General features: G+C 30.7%; 1 long non-coding RNA gene across 1 annotated transcript in view; it reads right to left on the bottom strand.

The window, feature by feature from the left end:
* The window catches only part of LOC148282122 (uncharacterized), a 120,213-nt gene extending 97,754 nt beyond the window's left edge, over positions 1 to 22,459 (bottom strand). The window contains exon 1 of the long non-coding RNA XR_015822178.1: positions 22,257 to 22,459. This is a non-coding gene — a long non-coding RNA (uncharacterized LOC148282122). The remainder of the gene's footprint in view (positions 1 to 22,256) is intronic.
* Between the last annotated feature and the right edge of the window lie 976 nt (positions 22,460 to 23,435).

The raw sequence follows: 23,435 nt of genomic DNA on the forward strand, positions 1-23,435 counted from the left end.
ATTCGCAAACCATTTGATGGAAAATAATAATAATTTCAATAAAGGCCCTGGGTTAAAGGTTCTTCGTGTTAAAAATAAATCATTAAAATTAGACAACTCAGAAATCATGAAATTTCAAGAAGCAACTACTACTTATAGTACCAAAAAATGAATAATTAATCAAATAAACAATATTTCAAATAGTTCACTCCTGTCTAATGGCAAAAAACATCAAAACCGCCTCATCCCGTATCTACTACCTCTACAAAGACAAAGCTCTACATGACAAAAAGACTTAACGTATTACATCCATATGCTTAAATTTAATATTTGGTAGTATTTAAATGATCGGATATAAAATCAAACTAAGGTTGTCAAAAATACTAATTATGGCGTACTGAAATACTTATTGGGCGAATGACGCAGGGCGAAAACAAATATTGAAAACGGCGACTTAAGAATAATAATTTGATTTACGAGTTATTCAGAACGACCAGTACAATAATTGTTGAGCGAACAAGTTTCTTTTTAACTAACAATTTTGCAGCTTACATTATATTTAACATCTGGCATATATTTTATTCCAATAGTGCTGCGCTATGTCCTAATCGAGGTGTTATCATGCTGGGCAATGAACCAAAGATTTACAATAAAACCTTAAGGCTGTAGTCTGGTAAAACGCAGGCAAAATGAGGAAATCATACGATTTTGCCATTTTAAAACTAATGTTTATTTTTAATCGCGCAATAATAATAAAAAAAAAAAACATAAATTATATAATAAAAATAATTTTTAAAGGTATTTCTATTAAAAAATATACTCAAAAGTTTTATCAACAGTATTTTGAGTTTGTCCAAATTTTTCAACTCTCTGGGGAGCTGTTTATATTAACATATTACAACAGAGATGAAGAACATTTAAGAGAAGGTAATATAGAAGTCTAGGCATCTACAGGGCTTATGACCTGTCAATGGCTGGTTTAAGTGGCTACTTTACACACTGTGTAATATTCACCATTCTGTCAATTTTTGAACATCCATATTCCTTCAATTCTTTCATCTGTTGATGTTTGTGAAGTTAAAGAGCTGAAACCAGTCCATGTCTACAAAAATTTGCACAAACTCAAAATATTGTTGATCAATCCACCTGGTCCATGAAGAAGTATAGAAATTGAAAAAATAACATTTTAAGGCGGCGCCTAGTATGTAGGTGAAATAATTCAATTAGATCAATCTCACCCGCAAAAATAAAAGTTTCAGCTCTGTAATTTCACAAACATTAACTGATGAAATAATCAAAGGAATATAGATGTTAGAATATGGTCCAGTACGGTTTCAACTACATATTTTATGTTTGGTCAAGGTTGACGTCGTATTTTTACATCAGATATTGCCATTATTTCACGTTGTACCCGGTAAAATTACTGGGCTGAGCGGACTGGCACGGCATGATGGCAGATGAAAGAATTGAAGGAATATAGATGTTCAAAAATAGGCAGAATGGTGAATGTTACACAGTGTGTAAAGTGGCCACATAAACCAGCCATTGACCAGTCATAAGCCCTGTAGATGCCTAGACTTCTATATTACCTTTTCTTAAATGTTCTTTATCTCTGTTGTAATATGATAACGAAATATATAATAACCATATATGAACTAAAAAAACTTTTCAACGCAAACTTTCAAACGCAAACAAAAAAAATATACAAAAACGCTTTCAAGAAAGGAGGAAGTGGTAAATCTAGGACTAAGGGAGATTAGGTCACTAACATCATATTCTACGCAGATGAGGCAACCATATTGGCCGAATGTTTCATCTAGTAACTCAGGAATTCAACAAGAGCATTTAGCTGAGTTAGTAAAATTAATTTCAATATTTCGTAATGTAAATAGTGACATGAGTTATTCTAAGTACACAAGTATAATTTTGGATGATTAGAACATGTCCATCTTAGTTAGTAAAATAAAAATTTCATACATATTTAAATATTTAAAATATATTAAAATTTTTAGGTTTTAGAATCTCGAGCCACAGCGTTATAACACTGTTAAAAACAAAATAGCGTAATATTTATTATTAAAGAATACCCTTGATAAGAAAGCTTGTGTAGCTTAAAAAGCAATAGGTAAAAAAAAGCCCTTTTATTTTCATTTTCAATAAACATTTAAAAAAAAATTAATTACGTAATGCTTCTCTTTGGCTGGTGATATAACCTATGTTGGACATCCTCTTTGTACATTTTATGCGTTTCTTAACGTCCTAAGACAAACACAAACGACGCTGTTTGATGCCGCCAGACAAAAACTATTTTACGACGACAGAAGATATAATAACTTTACAAAACGGATTCCTTTGTCAGCAACTTTTCACCTACGATAGATAAAAGAATTCTAAGTGATAAACTGAGCAGTACTATATTTGGTGACTAAACGTGTAGTAAAAATTCAATGAGAATCTCAAATTAACGAGAAGGATTCTGATAAATGGAGTCTGTCATGCGTCAATTAACACTTTGTATTCCGGAGCCGTGTAAACACGTGATTATATAACTATGCGTTGTGTCTCGGTCCCGTGTTTTCACGTGGTTTACCAGCTGTCTAAAAAAGTGAATTTTATTGACATCTAGTGACTTTTATTAGTACTTTTTCGCTGCTGGTAAACCACATGAAAACACGGGACCGGGACACAACGCATGGTTATTACAATCACGTGTTTATATGGCTCCGGGATACAAAGCACAAAAAAAAGAGTGAGGCCCTGTATATGTGCGAACATTGCGATGCGCAATGTGGGTCTCCATAAACGCCAATGTTGGCAAAACCATCAAACAAAGATGACTTATTTAATTATTTCAAATAAATTTCAGAAGTTTCGATTGATTTTACCTCGTATTTTCATAATTATGACACTTTTAAGAAACCTTTCGAAAGCATGAAATTTCACAAAAATGGGCTGGGCACAGGGCAAATTCTATGTGTATTTGGCCGGTACTCAAAGTGTTAATAATTTAACCTAATCTAACCTACATTATGACAAATTCACCCATGAAAAACCATGCACTTTAAGTATGTTTTTGGATAATAAATCAATTCCAAATCAAGTTAAGTGAATATAAAAATAATATTTAGCATTCAAACCCATACCTGTGGTTATTTATATTGTAAAATAATAAATGTATTTTTGTAAATCAAGACTGAAGAATAATAAATAAGCGTAAATTTAGTTTTTCATATATTGTATGTATTAAATGATCGACAAAAAGTTGTTATTTGCTGCTGCGCCATTTTACATGCCCCTTAATTTATTTAAAAATTAATTAAGACTTATTATTTTTGGCTGCGATACGATCCCGCTTACTATTTAATGATGCTCACACTTACACACACCTGAACACTTACTCCCACACTAATACACATAAACACACATCTACACTTACTCTCATACAAATACACATAAACACATCCTTTTGCTGTAACACAATTGAAAATATATGTATGATTTTTATTTAGAAGCTTCGCTGGTCTGTCATTGAACCGTATTTAAAAAAATAAAAAAATATTGCATCATTGTCGACTGTTTGTTTCTTTGAAATAAATAAAAAATAATGATTAACCAAAATATATACATTGTAATATACAATCGTTTTTTTTTTATGAAACAAATATATACACGGTTAAATGGTAGACTTATTCTCACTAGCAAATTCTCACAGTCTGACCAAAAACAAATACATAATGTTTAAAAATAAACAATACCAAAAAAATGAATAGTAAATATTGTAATGAAAAAAAAAACAGGTATCGTTTTTATAACTATGTTAATTAATAAAAAAAGTGAATAAATTAAATGTTAAGAATAAAGAAACAGTAAAAACATTATATTAGTTATGGTGGTTATTGCTTACATTATCTACATTTAAAACATTACTTGTACATCTAAGGATCTAAAAATGTACTATGAAAAAGCTTTTTTTTTAAAGGAATAACCCGCTAAACCTCTATATTGAGGCTTGTCAGCAGGTGGGATAGAAGGGATATGGAAGGAGGAAACGAAAAATACACTACAACACCCAGACCAATTGAGAAAAAAATCTTTCTTGGATTTTTTTCTTGAAACTGGCGGGAATCGAACCCGCGACGCCAGTTTAACAGTTGGCCGTCTAACCAACTGCGCCACGGCGCCTGTCTTCGTTCTAGTATTCTAAAAAAACACTCGATCTTTATATTACGGTTGAATAAAAGTAGATTTTAGTACACCATTTCTTAAAAACAAGAGAAGTTATAATTAGGTGGCGAATTGTTGCTTAAATTATTTGATGTTATGTTTTTTATGGCTAATTTACGATACATTTGCTGTGATCGAAAAAAATCATTCACGAAGCGTCATTTCGTAAAATACCCGACGCCAAAGGTAGTCAATAATCATAATATGGTTTGATTACACCAATCACAAATGTAAAGTGTAATGGAAGGCCATCAGATAATTAATACCTCTCTACAGATTAGTCTTTTTTACATTTTACATTGTAAGGGTTCCAGAAATCAGCACCGCTTTTGCCTTCTTATGCATATAATTAAATTATTTTCTCCATAAAATACAACCTACGTCCAATAACTTGCACTAAAAACACAAACATATGAGAAATCAAATGTATCTGAGCATTCCAGATAGTTATTTATTTATGTTTAAAAAAATGAAAAGAAATATTTCATATTAACCAATTATTCGCATGCAGCGACTTGCAAAACAACACAGATGATTTAGATTTATTTTATACCACGCCGCTGATGATCAATTTCTGTGTTTTGAAAAAGAATTAACAACTTGAAATTCAAATAATGATTAGTTCTTCACCTTTGCTTTAACTTTTAACTCTTTACTATTGTGTGTAAAATTATTTTTAAAATTTATTATTGTTTCATATTAATATTTATATAAACCATGAAGTAAACTTTTTAACTTTCCTTTTAAAGCACTTTCTTTTTTTATTCTTCTCTTTCTCTTTTTAAAAAACTGCTATTTTCTTTTATTTACGTTTCTTTAATAAGGGTAAATATTTAATAATAATTATTTATTTCTTCTTTATGTATAAATTGTGTTAACCATTGAATACTTTTCTCGGTGTTATTGTTCTTTTTTTTAAATTATGTTATTTTTTGTTGTATTTTTTTCACTGGTTTTATTGTAATTATGTATAAGGTTCGTGGAACCGTAAATAAATAAATATTTGGGATAATATATTTTGCAATATTTAAGACTTTCTTGGAATTCTATAAATAATTTTTAATATTTTCTAAAATATGCTGTTTTCATTCCAGTCATTCTCACCCTAAGAAGTCTACATTCGTCTCCACTTCTCATTCAATGATTGTGAAAGTCCTTTTTTATTTGATACTCTTAAACAATTATTGCACATATCACTAAGACTAAGGAATAGTCCGGTTCCGGAATGGCAAAATATTTATTTTTGTACATTGACCATAATTTAATACTTCTCTCATCGTCCTATTTCCACGTTTTGAGTTCATTAAAAATTTCTTAATGGATAACAGGTATCTGTTAAATATATTGCATGAAAACTTAGGTAATTTTTTTTTTATTTAAACCAGCCAATGACAGGTCTTAAATTCTGTAAATGCCTAAACTTCCGTAACCTTCAAAAAAATGATTTTCCTCTCTGTTGCAATACATCTGTGACTTGAATCTATAAGGGCTTATATTGTAAATCGTAACATTTCGTCTTTGATAACAAATATAAATGAAAAATAAAAAATAAAAAAATGTTTGTGTGAAAAACATCATTTTCAACTGACATCAACCTTATACAAAATGGTAGAAAGAAAAATATGGAATCTTACATTGGCCCTTCGAGATCTAGGCCAAGGAAATATCAAATAGAAAAATACTTTTAAAATATATCCATTATGTTTACCCTACTCGATTGTATGGTAATATATATTTTTAATACCGAATACATTATTTGTTTTTGATACTTATTTTTTATCTTAAGTTGTCGGTTTGTTAAGGAATTTATACGTTTTGCTATTTTTAAAACACCGTTCTTTTAAAATTAAGCCATTATAAAAAAATAATACAAAAAAAAAATTATTAAGGTATTTCATATAAAAAATCATGCCTAAGAAATTTAGACTTGACTTATGTAGGTACATTGGCACTCATATAAATACTAAGTTTTAATATAAAATTTGTTCTAACAATTTCAAGAAAGAACAGGTAGAATAAATAAAGAAGTGTTTGAAGTAAAATATTAATTTTGATTTTTTATAAGAAATACATTTTTTTAAAATTTCAAGTAAAATTATGCCTTATCGTTTAAAAAAGTTGCATATTTAAAATATTATATTTCGAAACCTTGAATGACTTTTTTTAAAGAATAATATTTTTGTTGCAAATACTTAAATTTTAATATTCATATCGGCTATTCGAATGCATTTTTTTAGACTCGCCCTTAAAACTGTAAACGACGCGACGCGACGTGCGTTGAAAACGGTCAGAACCGACACAGCGTTTTTAGTGTTTGAGAATTATTATTGCGATCTCGATTATTTGCGTGATACGTTTATACTCATACTGCATACCTTTAAGTGCAACAACAACGATCGTAAGAAACAACGCTGTTCTACTGTTCAAGACCTACCTGTCAGTGATTTCAGTCAGTTGGCAATATTGATCTAGATCTTGTCAACTAATATTAGACCTCCCTGTGCGGATGGCATAAAAACCACTGACGCGAGTCTCCCACACCGCCGCGGCTCACCGTTGAATATATTACATATTTTTTGCAGTAATAAAATGAGCGAATGTCATTTGGCACCATTTTTGCTTTGTCTGGTAAGGCAGAGAATTCCGAAGGGAATTTTTACGAGCGCCGCCACTGGTATTATTATATCCCTTTATGTGAGATCAGTTCACGTCTGCAGAGACTTTTATCGATTATATGAGTTAAGTTTATACGGCTGTAACGTTATTTTAATCTCTACATTGGGACATCTCCTGTGTTAGAGCGATTAAACAAGGAATTTTCTATATCGTCATCGCACCTTTATCGCGAACACTGACGGATAGCGGATTTCATTTCTAACTATAATGCCGACGCCGATGTACGACTTTTTACTTTCAACCATTTCAATTAAACTTTGTTTGAGAATATGAAAATACGTTTTTACAGTATCAGATCAAAACGACGAAAGAGTATTTTTACAAATCTAAAATAACGTTTATAACGGAAAATCTGATCTTTACGATTTCATTTATAATTTTCGGGTTAAAAACTAGCACATACAAAACGGCTTGCAGTTGGCGTCACGTCATTTTGACGTCACATGTCATGCCCGCCGAGTAAATTTATAACAAACATGTAAATTTAGTAAGATGCAGTATATTAAAACATTTATTTAGACTTTTTTGGTTTTGTCAAAAAAAATAATTTTACACAAAATGCATACATTACAATGTCTTTATTAATTTTCCGCCGTAATTGTATGTAATAACATAACGGTAAAAATATTTTTTATTCCAGATTGATTGGCGGGAGCAAGACGCAATTAGCCATATAACTAGTAGAAAGTATAAATCAATCAGAAAAAGTATATAAATGTTAACTAAAAACAATAATTTAAAAAAAAAAAAATTTAAACAAATTAAATTAAAACATTACAAAAAAAAAAACGAAAAAGCAATTTAAGTAAGTAAAAAATAACACATTACTAATAAAATACGAAAATAGCTATTGTTTTTCATACAAATCAACGGTCATACAATAGACACATGTTTTGTAATTCTAAAGTATCTGATAGCTATTTAAAAAAAGATCAAACTCTGTTATTGCCTAAATGCAATTTTGATAATATACATACGTAGGGATCGTTGGACTATAAAAAAATCTATATATAATAATTATTTTAAAATGAACGTGTTTTTGTTCAAGATTCTCAGATTATACAATAAACTGGCATTATACGTTGTATCCTAAATTGCAGGGGGTGCATTATTGTTATTTGTGATAGTCAACTTTGTCCCCTAGTTCGCGATCTAGTAGTTTAGACTCAGTGGGGGTTGGTTTTCGGATCGGTAGATAGGAAATACTACTTTCCAAAGCTCTTGAAATATATTCGTAATAAAATTCATAATAATATCCAACTACAAATATTCTCCATTTTGTGGTTTCTGACTAATATGCATGAGGTCCACGGTTTGATTCCCGACAAGACTGATATGACGTAAACATCGTCGGAATCGTAGAACAATGGCGCATGTGTTTTTTTCAACTTTACGCTAGAGCGGTTTAATTTTATTTTGTCATTTTTTGCCATAACTTGAAAAGTACAAAAATAAACCATTTGATACTTGGGTTAGTTAGAAATAATAAAAAAATCAGACATAAAAAAAAGGTTTTATATAAGTATCATTTTCAATATCAAATAAAAAATATAGTCAACATCGCATTTTTCGCAAATCCATTGTTCTACGATCCCGACTAAATCTTTTAGAAGAGTATTATTTTATATAAATAATGTTGGAAATACTATTTAATGTAGCCCATTTTACGATGTTCTATTGTAATGATCACACTTGACTTTACTGGGTACGCTTAAAGATGTTTATATTTATTTTACCATAATTAAAACTACTGTAAAAAAATATTATTGATAGTCAAATGTAATGATAAGCTGCGCATAATCGATTATATGGACGATTTGCCCCTGGTAGGAGCGTTAGGCGGTTAGTCATTGATATATTAATACACGTAGTCATCAGTGGTAAATGGTGATTTTATTTACAGGTAAGCTATAAAAATATATAATATATTGGTATCTACATAGAATGTACATATATAATATAATGCAAGTAATATTTACAATAAATTGATATTTTTCTGTGGTTCTGTGTGATATAACCACTTTCATCCTTGAAATCGACTCAAACGAAGTAACTCCGTGATAGATTATATAATATAGATATATTATACATTAATTTAATGCATAACTCATTAAAAAATAAATTTAAAAAAAGCACTGTGAATTCAGTCGATATTAGGTATGCAATTAAAATGTCAACTAGCCGCGTCAAACGCCATATGTCCTGCAATATGACGCATGAAAGCAATTATGGTCTTATGTCAAAAGTATCATTTTAAAGAAAAATGGCCCCTAAGAAATAATGTTTGAAATACTGTTTTCCAAATCAAAAATCTTCAAATAATTTGTGTAATCTGCAAGTTTAATCTAGGAGAAAAAACCCGCACTGGGGTTAAGACATTCAAAATATAGTATGCTTATTAGTATGAAAAAACAAGTTGGAATAATCGGCTAGTTTCTTTTCTCACCGCAGGCGCTGGGCGCGCTTTATTAATATTAGGATAAAAATAAAACTGTGGAAATGATTTAAAATAAGTAGTGTTTATTTATTTGTTTTTCTGTAAATAAAGTTAAAGTAAAACATTATTATGGTTAGTTAAATATAATGGTAAGCTGCGCATAATCGTTTCTATACACGGTTCGCCCCTGGTAGACATGCCCTGAGCCCTAAAAAAATATGACACTCGTGCCCAAACGCTCAGTCATGATCAACGCGTATTTAGTCGTTCTTCGACCGCCAGCCAGGCCTGACGTTTAGAATCGAAACCAAAATGCCTAGTCGTGAAAGCGTGTAAAAACCTTTTTGATGAACTTTGTCAAAAGGATTCTGTAATTTTTCATTGGTAAATTATTTGTTCATAAGTGATTAAAAAAGCTTAAAACATTTACATTAAAATATTATTTTTTGTAAGCGTCAAACTGGCACAGTGGCGTAATTACGAAGCTCTTTTTAGTAACAGGGGGTGCACTGATAGGAATATGTTTTTGAAAAATAAAACGTGAGTCAATATTATTTTTGTATTTCCAGTGAAAAGAAATAAATGGGTCGAAATTATAAGGAATTTGAGCAAACAATCTGATTGGGATCCACTAAAAACGAATGTTGATTGTCAACGTTAAAATACATTTTTTTTAATGTACCAAACCTCTAATTTTTAGTAGCATATGCATGATCGTTGAATGCAGCCCTGGTATAAATAAACAAACTTCGTTACCCTAAGTACGTTTTCGCGTCACTACTTTTTAAAATATTTTACTCAATAGGGCGCGGCTATGTGTCAATATGTAAGTGTGGTCAGTAAATCGAAGTAAATTTGAAGAAGTAAAAACATTCGTACTTCCATATTTGATATTATTAATCCGAAAGTGTGTTTGTTTGTGTTTCCTTCACGTCTCAACGTAACTACCGAATGGCATATTTTTTTGCGTAGAGATAACCGGAGAGGTTAGATGTAAAATATTATCCTCATTTTTCATCCCGATTTAAAAAACCGCATTGAAAAAAAATATGTCATATTTGAGCAACATTATTTGAAAATGAGTAGGCGGTTGTCAATGTTGCGAGATGTCAAAAATAATATAATATTTTGAATTAGTTCTAAAAAAATATATAATTGACTTGTTTTATCCATGGTTAGTTTCGTTTGCTTTTAGTTTGGTAGTAGGAATTCGGATGTGTAAACAAAATAACAATGTAACGTCGCCATAGACTAACGAATCGCCGTATTTTCTTACAGCAATACTTGGAGGGCCGGCAATCGATACACGTTACTTTCTATCCCGAAAAAATATATGGTTCCTATGGAAAAATTCTTATTGCTAAACGAAAAAACCAATAAATTACAATTAACTCATTTCTCTCTAATACCACGCGAGTGAAGCCATGGGTAAAAGATAATCAAGAAATAAAATAAAATAAAAACGGTCTATTGGTACTGAAATACCAAGTTAGTACTATTAAATAATATTTATTCTACGTATATATTCAATTCTCGATTAAACGTAAAATGATGCGAAGATTAACGCCGAGACAGTATACATCGACATATAAAATATTGATGTCAAGTTGTTTGACCTACCCCAACGTAGAGAAAATAAATTTGATTACGGTTGGATCGTTAAATAACCTGCCCCAACACTCAAATCCAGACACGACTAGCTCTTTATATTACATAATATTTTTATTCGACTATCTACATAATTTATTGAAATTGGAAACAAACATAATGTTAGAGAGTTTTAGTTTGTTTTTTCATTATTAAATTACGTATTATATTTCGGGGCATAAATTATGTTTGAGATTAGTGTAACCTTGAATTTCCAATGTCGATTGACTCATTGGCGGCCTCTGTGGTGTAGTGGTCAAGACGCTTGACTCACGCACGGAAGGCTCCGGGTTCGATTCCCGGTGAGAACACAAAAAATAAAATGTAATTTTTCTCAAGCCTGGGTGTTCTGTGATGTTATTCACCACCACTGTAATTGGGCCTCCTGGCCTGTTGTGGTGCAAAAATAATAATAATAATAATAACTCATTGATCTCTGAACATAGATTTAATGGAGTTTTCGAAGTTTTTCTTTTTGGCTTATGTTATTAATAGCTTGAAAACAGTACTGTATTAGTCTATCTATCTCGCGTATTTTATATTTAAATAAAAGAGTTGTCTATGGCCGCGAGCGCGGTTCAGAATAGCACCGCAGGTAGACAAGGTTAAGGCAGGAACATTTTTTTAAGTTTGACTTTTTGTAAATACAAACATTACATGGAACTGGCAGAGGAAGGATGAAAGCCGAGTGAATGCGGTTGAAATGCGATCTCTTAAACGAATGTATGGAAAATCAATGTATGACAGAATTACGAATGATGAAATCAGCCGAGAAGTGTAAATCTGAGTCGAGTATAATTGATAAGATTAAGAAAGCGTCTCTGAGATGGTTTGGTCATGTAGAACGAATGGACGACGAAAGAATGGTTTAACAAGTACATTTATATAGCGGAAATGAACGGCAACGTAAGACGAGGAAGACGTGGCATGATCAAATAAACCAAAATCTTAAGTCTGGTCATGTCAAAATCAAACAAAACCGAAGGGCATGTATGACAAGATGTATGAATGTGGAAGAAGCTAGGAATGTATGGATTGACTGGTGTGGCGGTCCATTCTCTCTGCCTACTCCTACGGGAACATGGCGTGATGGTAGTAGTAGTAGTCCATCATCTGTTTTATTTTAGTGATCATCATGTGACGATTTCTTTTGACTAACCAGTATTTTTTTTTAAATGTGTTAAATATCAAATGAATGAACATAAAAAATAAGAAATATAAAATTTGCCGACTAACGTATCGTATTGTCTCGAGTAGTAGTAGAGTAGATATTCTTTCCAATAAAATTTGACTTTTAGACTGTGCCTGCAGAGCGTTGACCACATGGTTAACAATAAATTATCTCTAATCGGGGATTTAATTTTTATATTATCGCTCTTTGACGTTGCTGAATTAAACAAAAATGAAAAAAGTTAAGCCGGTGCGAAAAATAAATCATTTTAATTAAAAATAACAAGCAGTAAATGAACCATAACTAATCCTCTATTTTAGATCTGAGCCTCGACCACAAGGTTACGGCAAAAGATTTATCGATGATTATTTATCGACAGTACTCGACAACTTGAATGTTTTTTATTAGTGTACTTTTTTTATCTGGAAAAGCCACGTAAGTTACAAATATGTAAGATACTGAATATTTATTTATTTGAAAAATTGTAGTCTGCATTACTTTACGCGCTTTTTAACCCATTGCGTAATGTAGACTGTAAATAAAAGTTAGAAGTTGATGAAAAGAAAACAGATAGCTGCTAAACTGCCGATATGTACGAAAAAATAGATCCATACTATCCGCAAAAGCCGTATTCAGCAAACGAATTGGCCCATTAATGAGTGAATTCTGACTTGCATTTGTATAATATAAAAAGTAGTCTCGGCATCCAAATCCATTAAAAATTAAACAGCAAAACATGTTACATTTTATATCCATCACTATAACATTAAATGGTTGACCTAGTGGTGCTGTGGTCAGCGCGTTTGCCTACCATGCAAGAGGTCTCGGGTTCGATCCCCGACATGGTTGATTTGAAATGGTGTTTTCAATGTAGAATATTTAAAAGTCCCTGGACTGGTACCTAAAGCATAAGACTGATAATTTTACCTTCATGAAATTAAAATTATCAAGTTTTATTTATTTTACCTCACTTGTAATGTACAAGGTTTATATTTACTTCAAAGCGATAGTTATTTATTTGTTTACTTCAAAACAAATAATTTATTCAATTAAATTTACTTCAATGAAAAACTTAGTTTAGTTATTGAAAAAATTATCAAGATATGCTGCGATTAGTATACCAATGCAGTGACCTATGCACTATTAGGTGTGGAAAGGGAATTATGATGATGATAGACATTGAATGAATTTTAAATAATATTTTATATTCTCAAACTATTCATTGTGTAAAAATGTACATCAGATGACTAAAAATTATAAAATGTCTTCCTCGGCACGGATTTTCCCAGTGAGGCATACATTGTTAATTCAATTGTATAACGTATTCTTGTGAAGTATTAAAATAAATAAAAATGTACGTTAAAAAAAAATGCCGCAGTCTATTTTAGTTTATTTATATTAGGATAAAAATACAAACGGTGGAAATAATTAAAAATAAATGGTAATTATTTATTTGTTTTTCTCTTAATAAAGTTACAGTAAAACATTATTATAGTTAGTCAAATATAATCGCTTGTATACGCGGTTCGCCCTTGGTATGCACTGTGTATGCATTAGTAAAAAAGTGGCAAAGCATTTTTAAAAATATTGGTTTAGCTTCCTTTCATTTAACATACTCGTACAAAACGCAAAAATTAGTTAATTATTTTATTTTATTCAGGAAAGGTTATTTTAACTGTAATGAGACCTTACTGATGCACTAATATTTTACCCCCTTCGTAACACCGTGCCTATTACTAACCCAGTGTTTATCTAACTAAATCTGCATGAGGGCCGATAAAACAGATGCAGCGTACAATGGATCGTAAATAATGTTACTATTGAAAATCGATAGCTTTGTGTGCAGAATGGAATATTTTGTGTGGGTTTATATGGGTGATACTGAACTTTATATGCAATTAAAGTTCATGAATAAAGGCTGCGCGTACCAATTTTCGCATGAAATAGTCGTAAAGACGACTTTTCTCATTAAAGCGAAAAATCTTCCGTGTTTTAAATCGTTTTACTATTGACTCTGTTCGGTAGGGGTTAATTAAAGATATCGATATTATAATAGTCACTGAAAAAATGGAAGTTCGAATAGTTTCGTGTCAAACAAATATTGTTCAAATTGCACATGAGCGATAATAATGCCACAAGTCCGAAATTGACGTTTTTGAGTAAACCCATTCAGATCTGAATTAAATCCTATGGATACAAAAAGTATTTAGTATTTGATTGATTTATTTAAGACTTTGTTTTTTGCTATGTATTTTTTTAAGGAATAACCCGCCAAGCCTCTTCTTTAGAGGCTTGTCAGCAGGCGGGAAATAGGATGTGGAAGGAAGTTATGAAAAATATACCCGATATAATAAATAAATAAAATAAAATATAACACTGAGACCAATTGAGAAAAAATCTTTCTTGGATTTTTCTTGCAACTGGCGGGAATCAAACCCACGACACGAGTTTCATAGTTAGCTGTCTTACCAACTGTCCACTTATATTTTTGCAATTTAAGTACAAAAAGTATGTGCACTTCGATGGGTTTATTGCTTAAAAGAATATTCTCCAGCCAACCAAAGGTTTTTTTTTTAAGCAGGAGGTTATATGTACTAAAGAAATTATTTTATATTCTTATGATTATTTATCTTTTATATTAAAGAAAAAATTAATAGGTCATTTTTAATGAACACAAATGAAATTTCATTTATAGGAACGATAGGAATTCGCTACAAACAAGCCTGCTGGAAACCAGACATCAATTTGACAGGCGCCGTGGCGCAGTTGGTTAGACGGCTATCTGTGAAACTGGCGTCGCGGGTTCGATTCCCGCCAGTTGCAAGAAAATAATCCAAGAAATATATTTTTTTAATTTGTCCGGGTGTTGTGGTGTATTTTTTATTACCTCCTTTAGTATTCCCTCTATCCCACCAGCTGACAAGCCTCAAAATAGAGGCTTAGAAGGTTATTCCTTTTAAAAATAAAAAATAACGAACTTTTTTGTGTAATGTAATGAGTACCAACGTAATGAAAAAAAAACAGAAGTACCTATTTAGGAACGGCAGTAATTAAAAAAATAAACTCATTAAGTAACTCGGAGTAAATAAATCTGATATTTCGTGTATATTTTAATATACCTACTACATCCGGGCTGAAAGGGTTAAGGATGCAGAAACGTTCCTGACCTTTTAGTACTTAACCCTCATATAGTTTCCATTCGCACAATTAACGGCATGATTAAAAAGGTATTTACATAGTATTAAAGGCAAAAATCAATCTTATAATACATTTTTTTATTAAAACTTAAGAAATAATATTGGCGCAATTAAAATTATAAGGTTGATATTTCAGAAAACATTTAAAATTACATGGCACAAGTAAATAAAAATTAGTAGTGTCTTTGTTTTTGGAATGACCGCGGCGAAGGTATGTTTACACGGGTATTTTGTAAAAATATATATATTTTCAGTTGAGCCATTATTATTCCCGGAGTGCGAGATTTACCGAGGGAAAAACTTTTATTTGAACGATTTTGCAGAAAATCTTTTATGCAAAACCGGTTGGCCCGACCGAAACGTTTGATAAAAAATTCATTTCCTCTTTTCAATTATTATTGTAGAATTTGTGTATCTGAGGCGTATGTTTACTAGGAATGGGAATATAGATATAGAAAAATTCGTCCCTCAGAATGATGCTACAAAAATTCGTCGATACAATTTTACATACAAATATATCTTCGATTATAGAACTACACAGAATTGATTTATATAATTAGATGTAATACATATTTTTTTATTTGTTTTTTTATATATAGGATACAATGCAATAAAAAATAAGTTGTACGTCTGTCCTAATTAAATAAGATTAATTCTTAAAAGATTATTCGCAAAAGCTGAGAGAGTGTCATGAAAAATGTCAATATGAGGGCTATTCTCACCATAACATCCCGAAAATGTCAATATGAGGGCTATTCTCACCATAACATCCCGAAAATGTCAATATGAGGGCTATTCTCACCATAACATCCCGAAAATGTCAATATGAGGGCTATTCTCACCATAACATCCCGAAAATGTCAATATGAGGGCTATTCTCACCATAACATCCGGAAAATGTCAATATGAGGGCTATTCTCACCATAACATCCCGAAAATGTCAATATGAGGGCTATTCTCACCATAACATCCCGAAAATGTCAATATGAGGGCTATTCTCACCATAACATCCCGAAAATGTCAATATGAGGGCTATTCTCACCATAACATCCCGAAAAAGAAAACTGAGTGGGTGGAGATAAATTGGAGAAAAAAAAAAAAGTGGTTGGCGCGTTTCCATACCATGCTTGAGGTATATAAAACAAATGTTTTAAACGTTTTTTACAATGCAATAATTTACTGTGTTGCGATTTACTGTGAAGCGTCAGACACATCACCTTATATTTATTTTTATTTGGGAAAAAAACAACTGTTTTTACATATATTGTATAGATAAAATAAGAATATAATAAACGAAAATTGTGAACACAGTCATTATAAATTTTCGACAGTGGTGTAAGCTATTGATTTTGTACATTATCGGTATCAAAATAAAAGCAATTTAACAATTAAGAAATGTTAGGCACTTAAGAGTTGCAAATAAAATAAAAATACAAATATCTATATCCATATACAGTAATAAAAATAAAGTTAATAGAAACAAGATAAATTTAAATTTAAAGAAAAAGAAAAGATAAAAAGTTAAATAAAAATAATGTAAAAGGTACGAAATATAATAATGAACATACGAGTACATACATAATTACTGAAATCGTATAACTAAGCGGGTGTACTGTCTCTAAGGAATCTTCTATATTTCATATAGGAGAGATAAAAAATGTCTGCGTGACCGGAGATATGTTACAAATGATCGAAATATTCTACAAAATAAGGAATGCGGATAACAGTATATTTTTTTAAGTTGAATTAAGAATAAATTTGTAATTTTTAAAAAATTCTAATACAAAAACCACATAGATTTTTAATAAAATCAATGTACTTACCGTATTTCCTTGATTATAAATCGCACCCTTATTTTTCGAGACCAAAAAATACAATTTAAAAAACTTTATTATCAACCATTATGATTGTCTAGAGTACTTATATATCTTTAGTTTAGAATTCAGAAGGATTTTGGCTGGTTCGATATTCTTGCACAAATTGATATCTGTATGGATGCCCATGATATCCTTGCTCAGATAAACCTTAATGTACCTCGCTGTAACTTGCGTACTAATCCTGTCTTTGCTGTGGGAAATTATAAAACTTACATCGGATTCTATTCCCCTCTGCCAAGGATCCTAAGAACAGTGAACAAAATCTCACTAAACGGTACTGTCGATTTGTTCCTACAGCAAGGGCAAGCATTCAAGAAGCAAGCGGTGTTGTCACTCCTGATTCGCGATGACAAACTTGCCATGTCCGCCTAGATTATGCCATAATTATATCTTTGTAAATTAAAAATTGTTTATATTAAGTGTTATTTTATAATGAATACTCAATAATGCCAATCTGTTAGGGCTTTATTAAGCCTGTTGATTGGCTTGAAAAAAATCATAGTCCCTGGACTGGCATCTAAAGTGTAAGGCTGATCATCTTATCTTCATGTATCAAAAATGATGAAGATACGCTGCGGTTGGTGTACCAATGCTACCATTAGATGGGGAAAAAGAATAGTGATAAATATGGATGGGTTGAATAAGCCGTAAGTACGATCACAATATCATATGAAATATTTATTTTATTTTATTTATTAATTTATGTATTACACAGTTTTAAAATGTACAGAGTTTATTTGTTTCAGGTCCCGACTAGCTAGGTAATTCCTGTGTTTAGGAAGGACCTTATTTTTTATGTCTTTTTTTATTTTATTTCATTAAATGATTCTTAATAAATTCAAAGAATAATAATAACATTAAAAAAAATCGATATAAATATAAATTAGAAAACATGCAAGTAATAATAATAAAAATTGAATCATAAAAATAAATTAGAAAATATGCCATTAATAGTAAATAAATGAGACATAATTATTATAAATTAGAAAACATACCGATAATAATAAAAATTGAACTACAAATACACATTATAAAATATAACATTAGTAATAAAGAAATTAAACAAAAATATAAATTGGAAAACATACCGATAATAATAAAAATTGAAGCATAAATACAAATTTGAAAATATATCGTTGGTAATTAAAAATTGAAGAACAAAAATAAATTACAGAATATACCATTTATAATTTAAAAAAATAAAGATACGTGTAAATACTAGTATTAATAAGAAAAATAAAACATATGTAAATGAATAAACATAAAAAGTCAAAATGAAATATACATAAAAAGTAAAAATGAAATATACATAAAAACAATAAGAGATTTTTTCAATTAAAAGCAACACAATTTTTAGTCATGAAAATAATTAAAGGATATAAAAAAAATTTAAGTTACATTAATGATTTGGTAATATTTGTCATTGAACCAGAATCACAAAAATATTTATATTCTTGATTTTTAAAATAAGTGTTAAATAGGTAAACCTATGATTAATGTTTTATGTAAAAAACACATTTTAAAATTCAAGCTTGTAAAAAAAAACGTCAAAATGAACTGATTTTGTTACGTGGCGTCCAACCTAATGAGGAGCTTCAGCCTTGTGGGAAATTGGAAACAATAAATATTTTCTTGCACGCGGTAAAAATTGGAGCATTAAATTGGACGGCAAAGTTTCTTGAAAATGTTAAAAAAAAAACAATAAAAAATATTTTCATAAAAACGAACTACTTTGAACGACGTCATTATTTCATATGAGTCGACCAATGATAAGAGCGTTATGGAAGATTTACGGTTTGCTCGCCGTTAGTGAATTATTTCAGAAATACAAAATTTGAAAAAATCATAGCGCTGATAATACTGATTTTTATACAATAAAATTGAAAAAAAAATGTTCAGCTCAGTTTAAAAGTCTATTAACAAATTTAAAAAAAAATACACTGAACTTCCTCAGTTGAATCCAATTACTCTACCCACTACTACTACCCATGTGCTTGCAAACATACACATTAAAATATTTGCGAATTCTCACACATATGTTCGCGAAACCTAACACATATATTCGTGAAACCATAGAATGAAGAGTACTCCAGAGCGTAGAATCATATTTGAATACATCGGACTGTGTCCAATAATACTCCCGCTATGCCCTTCTTTCGCCGCGCGCATTTGTGGTGTCGCCGCGTAATGTCGCTTAGTGGGAAAAAAATAATCATAACACGTAAGGTAAAAAAAAAGCAATCTGTTAATTTCGCTAAAATTTTATTGTTCACGCGGAAATATTGATTGACACAACAGAGTAGATAAGTAAAGGGCCATTTAATAAGAGTAATTGAATTAATGAACTTTAATAAAATACAAAACAAATTTTAGTTTACATAAAACGGATATTTTTAAATCATGTTGAATAATATTTGATGTTTTGAAGATCATGTCGGTCTAATGTCCACCACAGAGTTGTTTAATGTGAAATCTAATTTTAATTAGTTTTCTAATTAGATGAGCAAAGTAGGGTAAAAAAAATTACTACCCTAGTAACACTTCATCATTTAAGCTTTCATATTGATCCAAAAAACGTATTATTTATAAAATCTTATTGTAGCATTATTTTTCTTTTTCATTATTACCTAGCTAAATACTAGTCACTTTATGTTTACGTTAAATTACTCTCAATTTTAATTTGCCATATTTATATTTAAAACATAAGGTTTTCTCATTTTAATTGTTTTCTTTTATTTGTCATCTTAGATTTGTATGTTTCTTTTTTACTTTTTTGCAGTTTAAAAAAATAATAATTACTAATTTGTTTAGTTATAATCATTTAGTTGAATTCATCAGTGATATTTCATATTATATATTACATAATGAATTGTTCACTGCTGTGATTATTTCTGTAAAACTTTTTATTGTAAAAGGTTCTTTGAACCGTTGATATATAAATAAATAAATAAACACTAACGAAATTTCCATTTTGTTTTTTCGACAATCTGACAGATAGAAAATAATTCAATTTTTAAGTAATGCATTTTTTATATACACATTCGATTGCTTATTACACATAAAATGTGATACCATCCTGTTTCTTTAAGATCCTAGAAGTATTTGTACACTAGGACACAACACGACATAGTTGAATTCAATCAGGAGTTGCGTACTAAGCGACGTCTACAAAGAAACTAATGCGTCAAAACGTAAACCTACTCATTTATGAATCGTTTAGGCGCCTTCTGTTTGATGTGCGTATGCGGTTTCTGGACTATTCTTAATTATATGCGTGAAACCTTACATGTATGTTCACGAAATCTCACATTTGTTTGTGAAATCCCACCGGTATATGATTATGCCCGGAAAATCTCACACGTCGAATGTCTGCGTAATCTCACGAACACGTTTTGGAAACGTCAGATAATATTGTAGATATAATATGTGAAGGTGGAATTAATTGATTATTCAACAGAAAAATCCTTAACGGTGGTGTAGACTTTATTGCAGCATACGGTTTGTTGTAATACTACCGTCAGTCGACAACAATAAACTTAAAAGGAGATACGGGACCCGTAAAACGTTCGTAAACTATTTTATAAGACGATATAAATATGTATACGAGTATAATATATACACATAAAACGTCCCTGGCAACCGCACCCGTCACACGTCGTGCTTTCTATTTCATGTGGCAGCAGTTCGTACGAACTATGTCCAGAACTCTCCACTTATACGTTTAGCTCGTGAGTAAAATTTGAACTCATCCCTTGTTGATCCGTTTGATTGTAACAAATTAACATTCAAAATGAGCGTTTTAATACACACCTTTTTTTCTTAAACTTAGTAGTTTCTATAATAAAATCTTATTTTATATGTAATTCTTCGTATTTTATATATTTTTAGACATTTGTGCAATAATATTTACACACATGTCCATTATAACACCCACTCACCCACCCTCCTACACATTTACACTCACCCCAACACACTAACATGTATTGTACGAGTATTACACGTATTTCTATCATTAGTATTATTCTCTGTTTATTTTGTTTGTTATATTTTTTTGCATGTAATACTGTTGATACCCCCAAATAAAAATGTATGTTTTAACGAAACACAATTAAAATTGTATTACTGAAAAATAGGTCTCGTAAATAATCCTAGGTTAATTGTTCTTACAAAAACGCATATATTATTATATTAGTGAAATAATTTAATAAAAACCTATAAAAACCCTAATTATAATGTCGACATCCGAAAAATAAAGCATAAATAAAATTGAATCTAAAATAATGTTACCTGGGCATTGTTATTTCAAAAATAATTACTAAGCATATTATTTATTTATTTAATTGACGGACTTATGCAGTCCATTCTAACGATGGTTAATACAATGTCTTATAATGAATACATGTACTAATAAAATAAAGGACAAATAAATACAAATTACAACCTCGAGACAAGATCAGGTCTATCTTAGTGATTTTTTCAATCTATAAAGACTTACAAAAAGTCCAGATATTAGTCGTATGTTAGATGCAAAAAAAAATTGTCGTAATATACAGTCAATAATAATGTAATGTTTGGCTGATATTTTACATAATAACTATTTTTGTAAAAAATCTCTCTAAAAAAGCCTCGAAGGCACTTTACAATTCTATATTTAAACTATTTAATTCTAAAATTGAGGGTATGATATGGTAATTGAAAAAAATAAGATTTCGGTTAAGATCTGAACTGACTGGGGTCGATGATTCTCAAGAAAGCAATTAGTTCCAGCATGATCTCCCTAATGTTTGGGCAGCGCCTAAGTTTTCTTCTGTCTCAATCAAATGCTGACCCAAGAGTAGATTTTTATTGACATAAATTTTCCCTATGATATGCGAATATTTGATTGCACTGCACATAAAACTAAATTCATATTATTTCACAATCAAAAAATACAAATCTCGCTAGATTATCGTGTTCAAATTTTTTTTTGGTATGCCTTAATTATAAATATACGACGGCATCGTGTATTTTGAAAAATATTTTTCAATTATTAATTAGAGTTGTCTTACCTCGCGGGCTAAGAGGGGGCCCTAGGGGGGCTCAGCGGGGGCATGGGGTGCCTGGTACTGATGAAGTTTGTGGGGGCGCGCAACCTCAGCGGCAAGTAGTTTGTGTATTCGTAGTAGCGGGTGTAACAAGCGTCGAAACAGCGGTCTCGATACTCGTGGTACTTGTACGAAGCTTCACTGATCAGCACAGCAAACTGCTTTCCTGAAAAACAAAGAAGAACGTGTGTGAAATAGGTATTGGACGAGTGTTTTTGACTTGATTGTAACTGAAGGCTATACACAAACTAGCAGGTATAAAACCACCCCACCCCCCTTCAACATTTTACAATTCAAACCGACGTGCATCTAGCCCAAATTTGTCTCCCAACTGACAAATAAATAAATGCATTGTTAAAATTATTTTAAAACGCCACGGCGCACTGCGAGTCAAAAATTCTCATTTACATTTTGTGTGGCTAAAGGCGGTTCTAGCGTTTCAAAATATTCCAAAACTTTGAATTATAGTAAAAAATGAATTACTTTAAAGAAGTTTTAATGCATTGAGAGTATTTTTATTCCTCATCTTTTCTGGGACCATAAAAGGAGTTTTTAAAAAGTGTCTAACAGGTGCGCGGAGCATGACGGAAAAAGCATTTCAGCGAGTTTTTATGCAAGATACTGTATTTGTTTCTCATTGGATTAAAAAAATACATCAACAATATTTTTAGTTTGTCAATTTTTTTGTAGACAAGAACTGGATTCAACTCCCCAGGAGCTGTTTATATTAACATATTACAACAGAGATAAAGAGCATTTAATATGATGTAATATAGAAGTCTATTGATAAATCCACCTGGTCCATGAAGAAGTATAGAAAGTGAAAAAATAACATTTTCAGGCGTTGCCTAGTCTAGTATGTAGGTGAAATAATTCAAATAGAGACTTCTATATTACCTTCTCTGAAATGTTCTTCATCTCTGTTGTAATATGTTTATAAAAAAAAAAAATGTATTTGGCTTTTCAATCTATTCGTATAAAATTACTGCTTAATCATCAGTAATATAGCATCAGTATCATAGCAGGTAAATTTTAAGAAAAAGTATATGAACAATGTTTTGCTGTCACTCTCTCGCAGATGTCTCTCCGATAATGAGTGAAAAAGAAAACTGCACGTCGAAGTATTAATACCTAACCAAAATC

Source organism: Micrasema longulum, unplaced genomic scaffold (assembly GCF_059751315.1).
Source record: "Micrasema longulum isolate JH-2025_06_02 unplaced genomic scaffold, ASM5975131v1 h1tg000376l, whole genome shotgun sequence".
Classification (NCBI taxonomy): Eukaryota; Metazoa; Arthropoda; class Insecta; order Trichoptera; family Brachycentridae; genus Micrasema; species Micrasema longulum.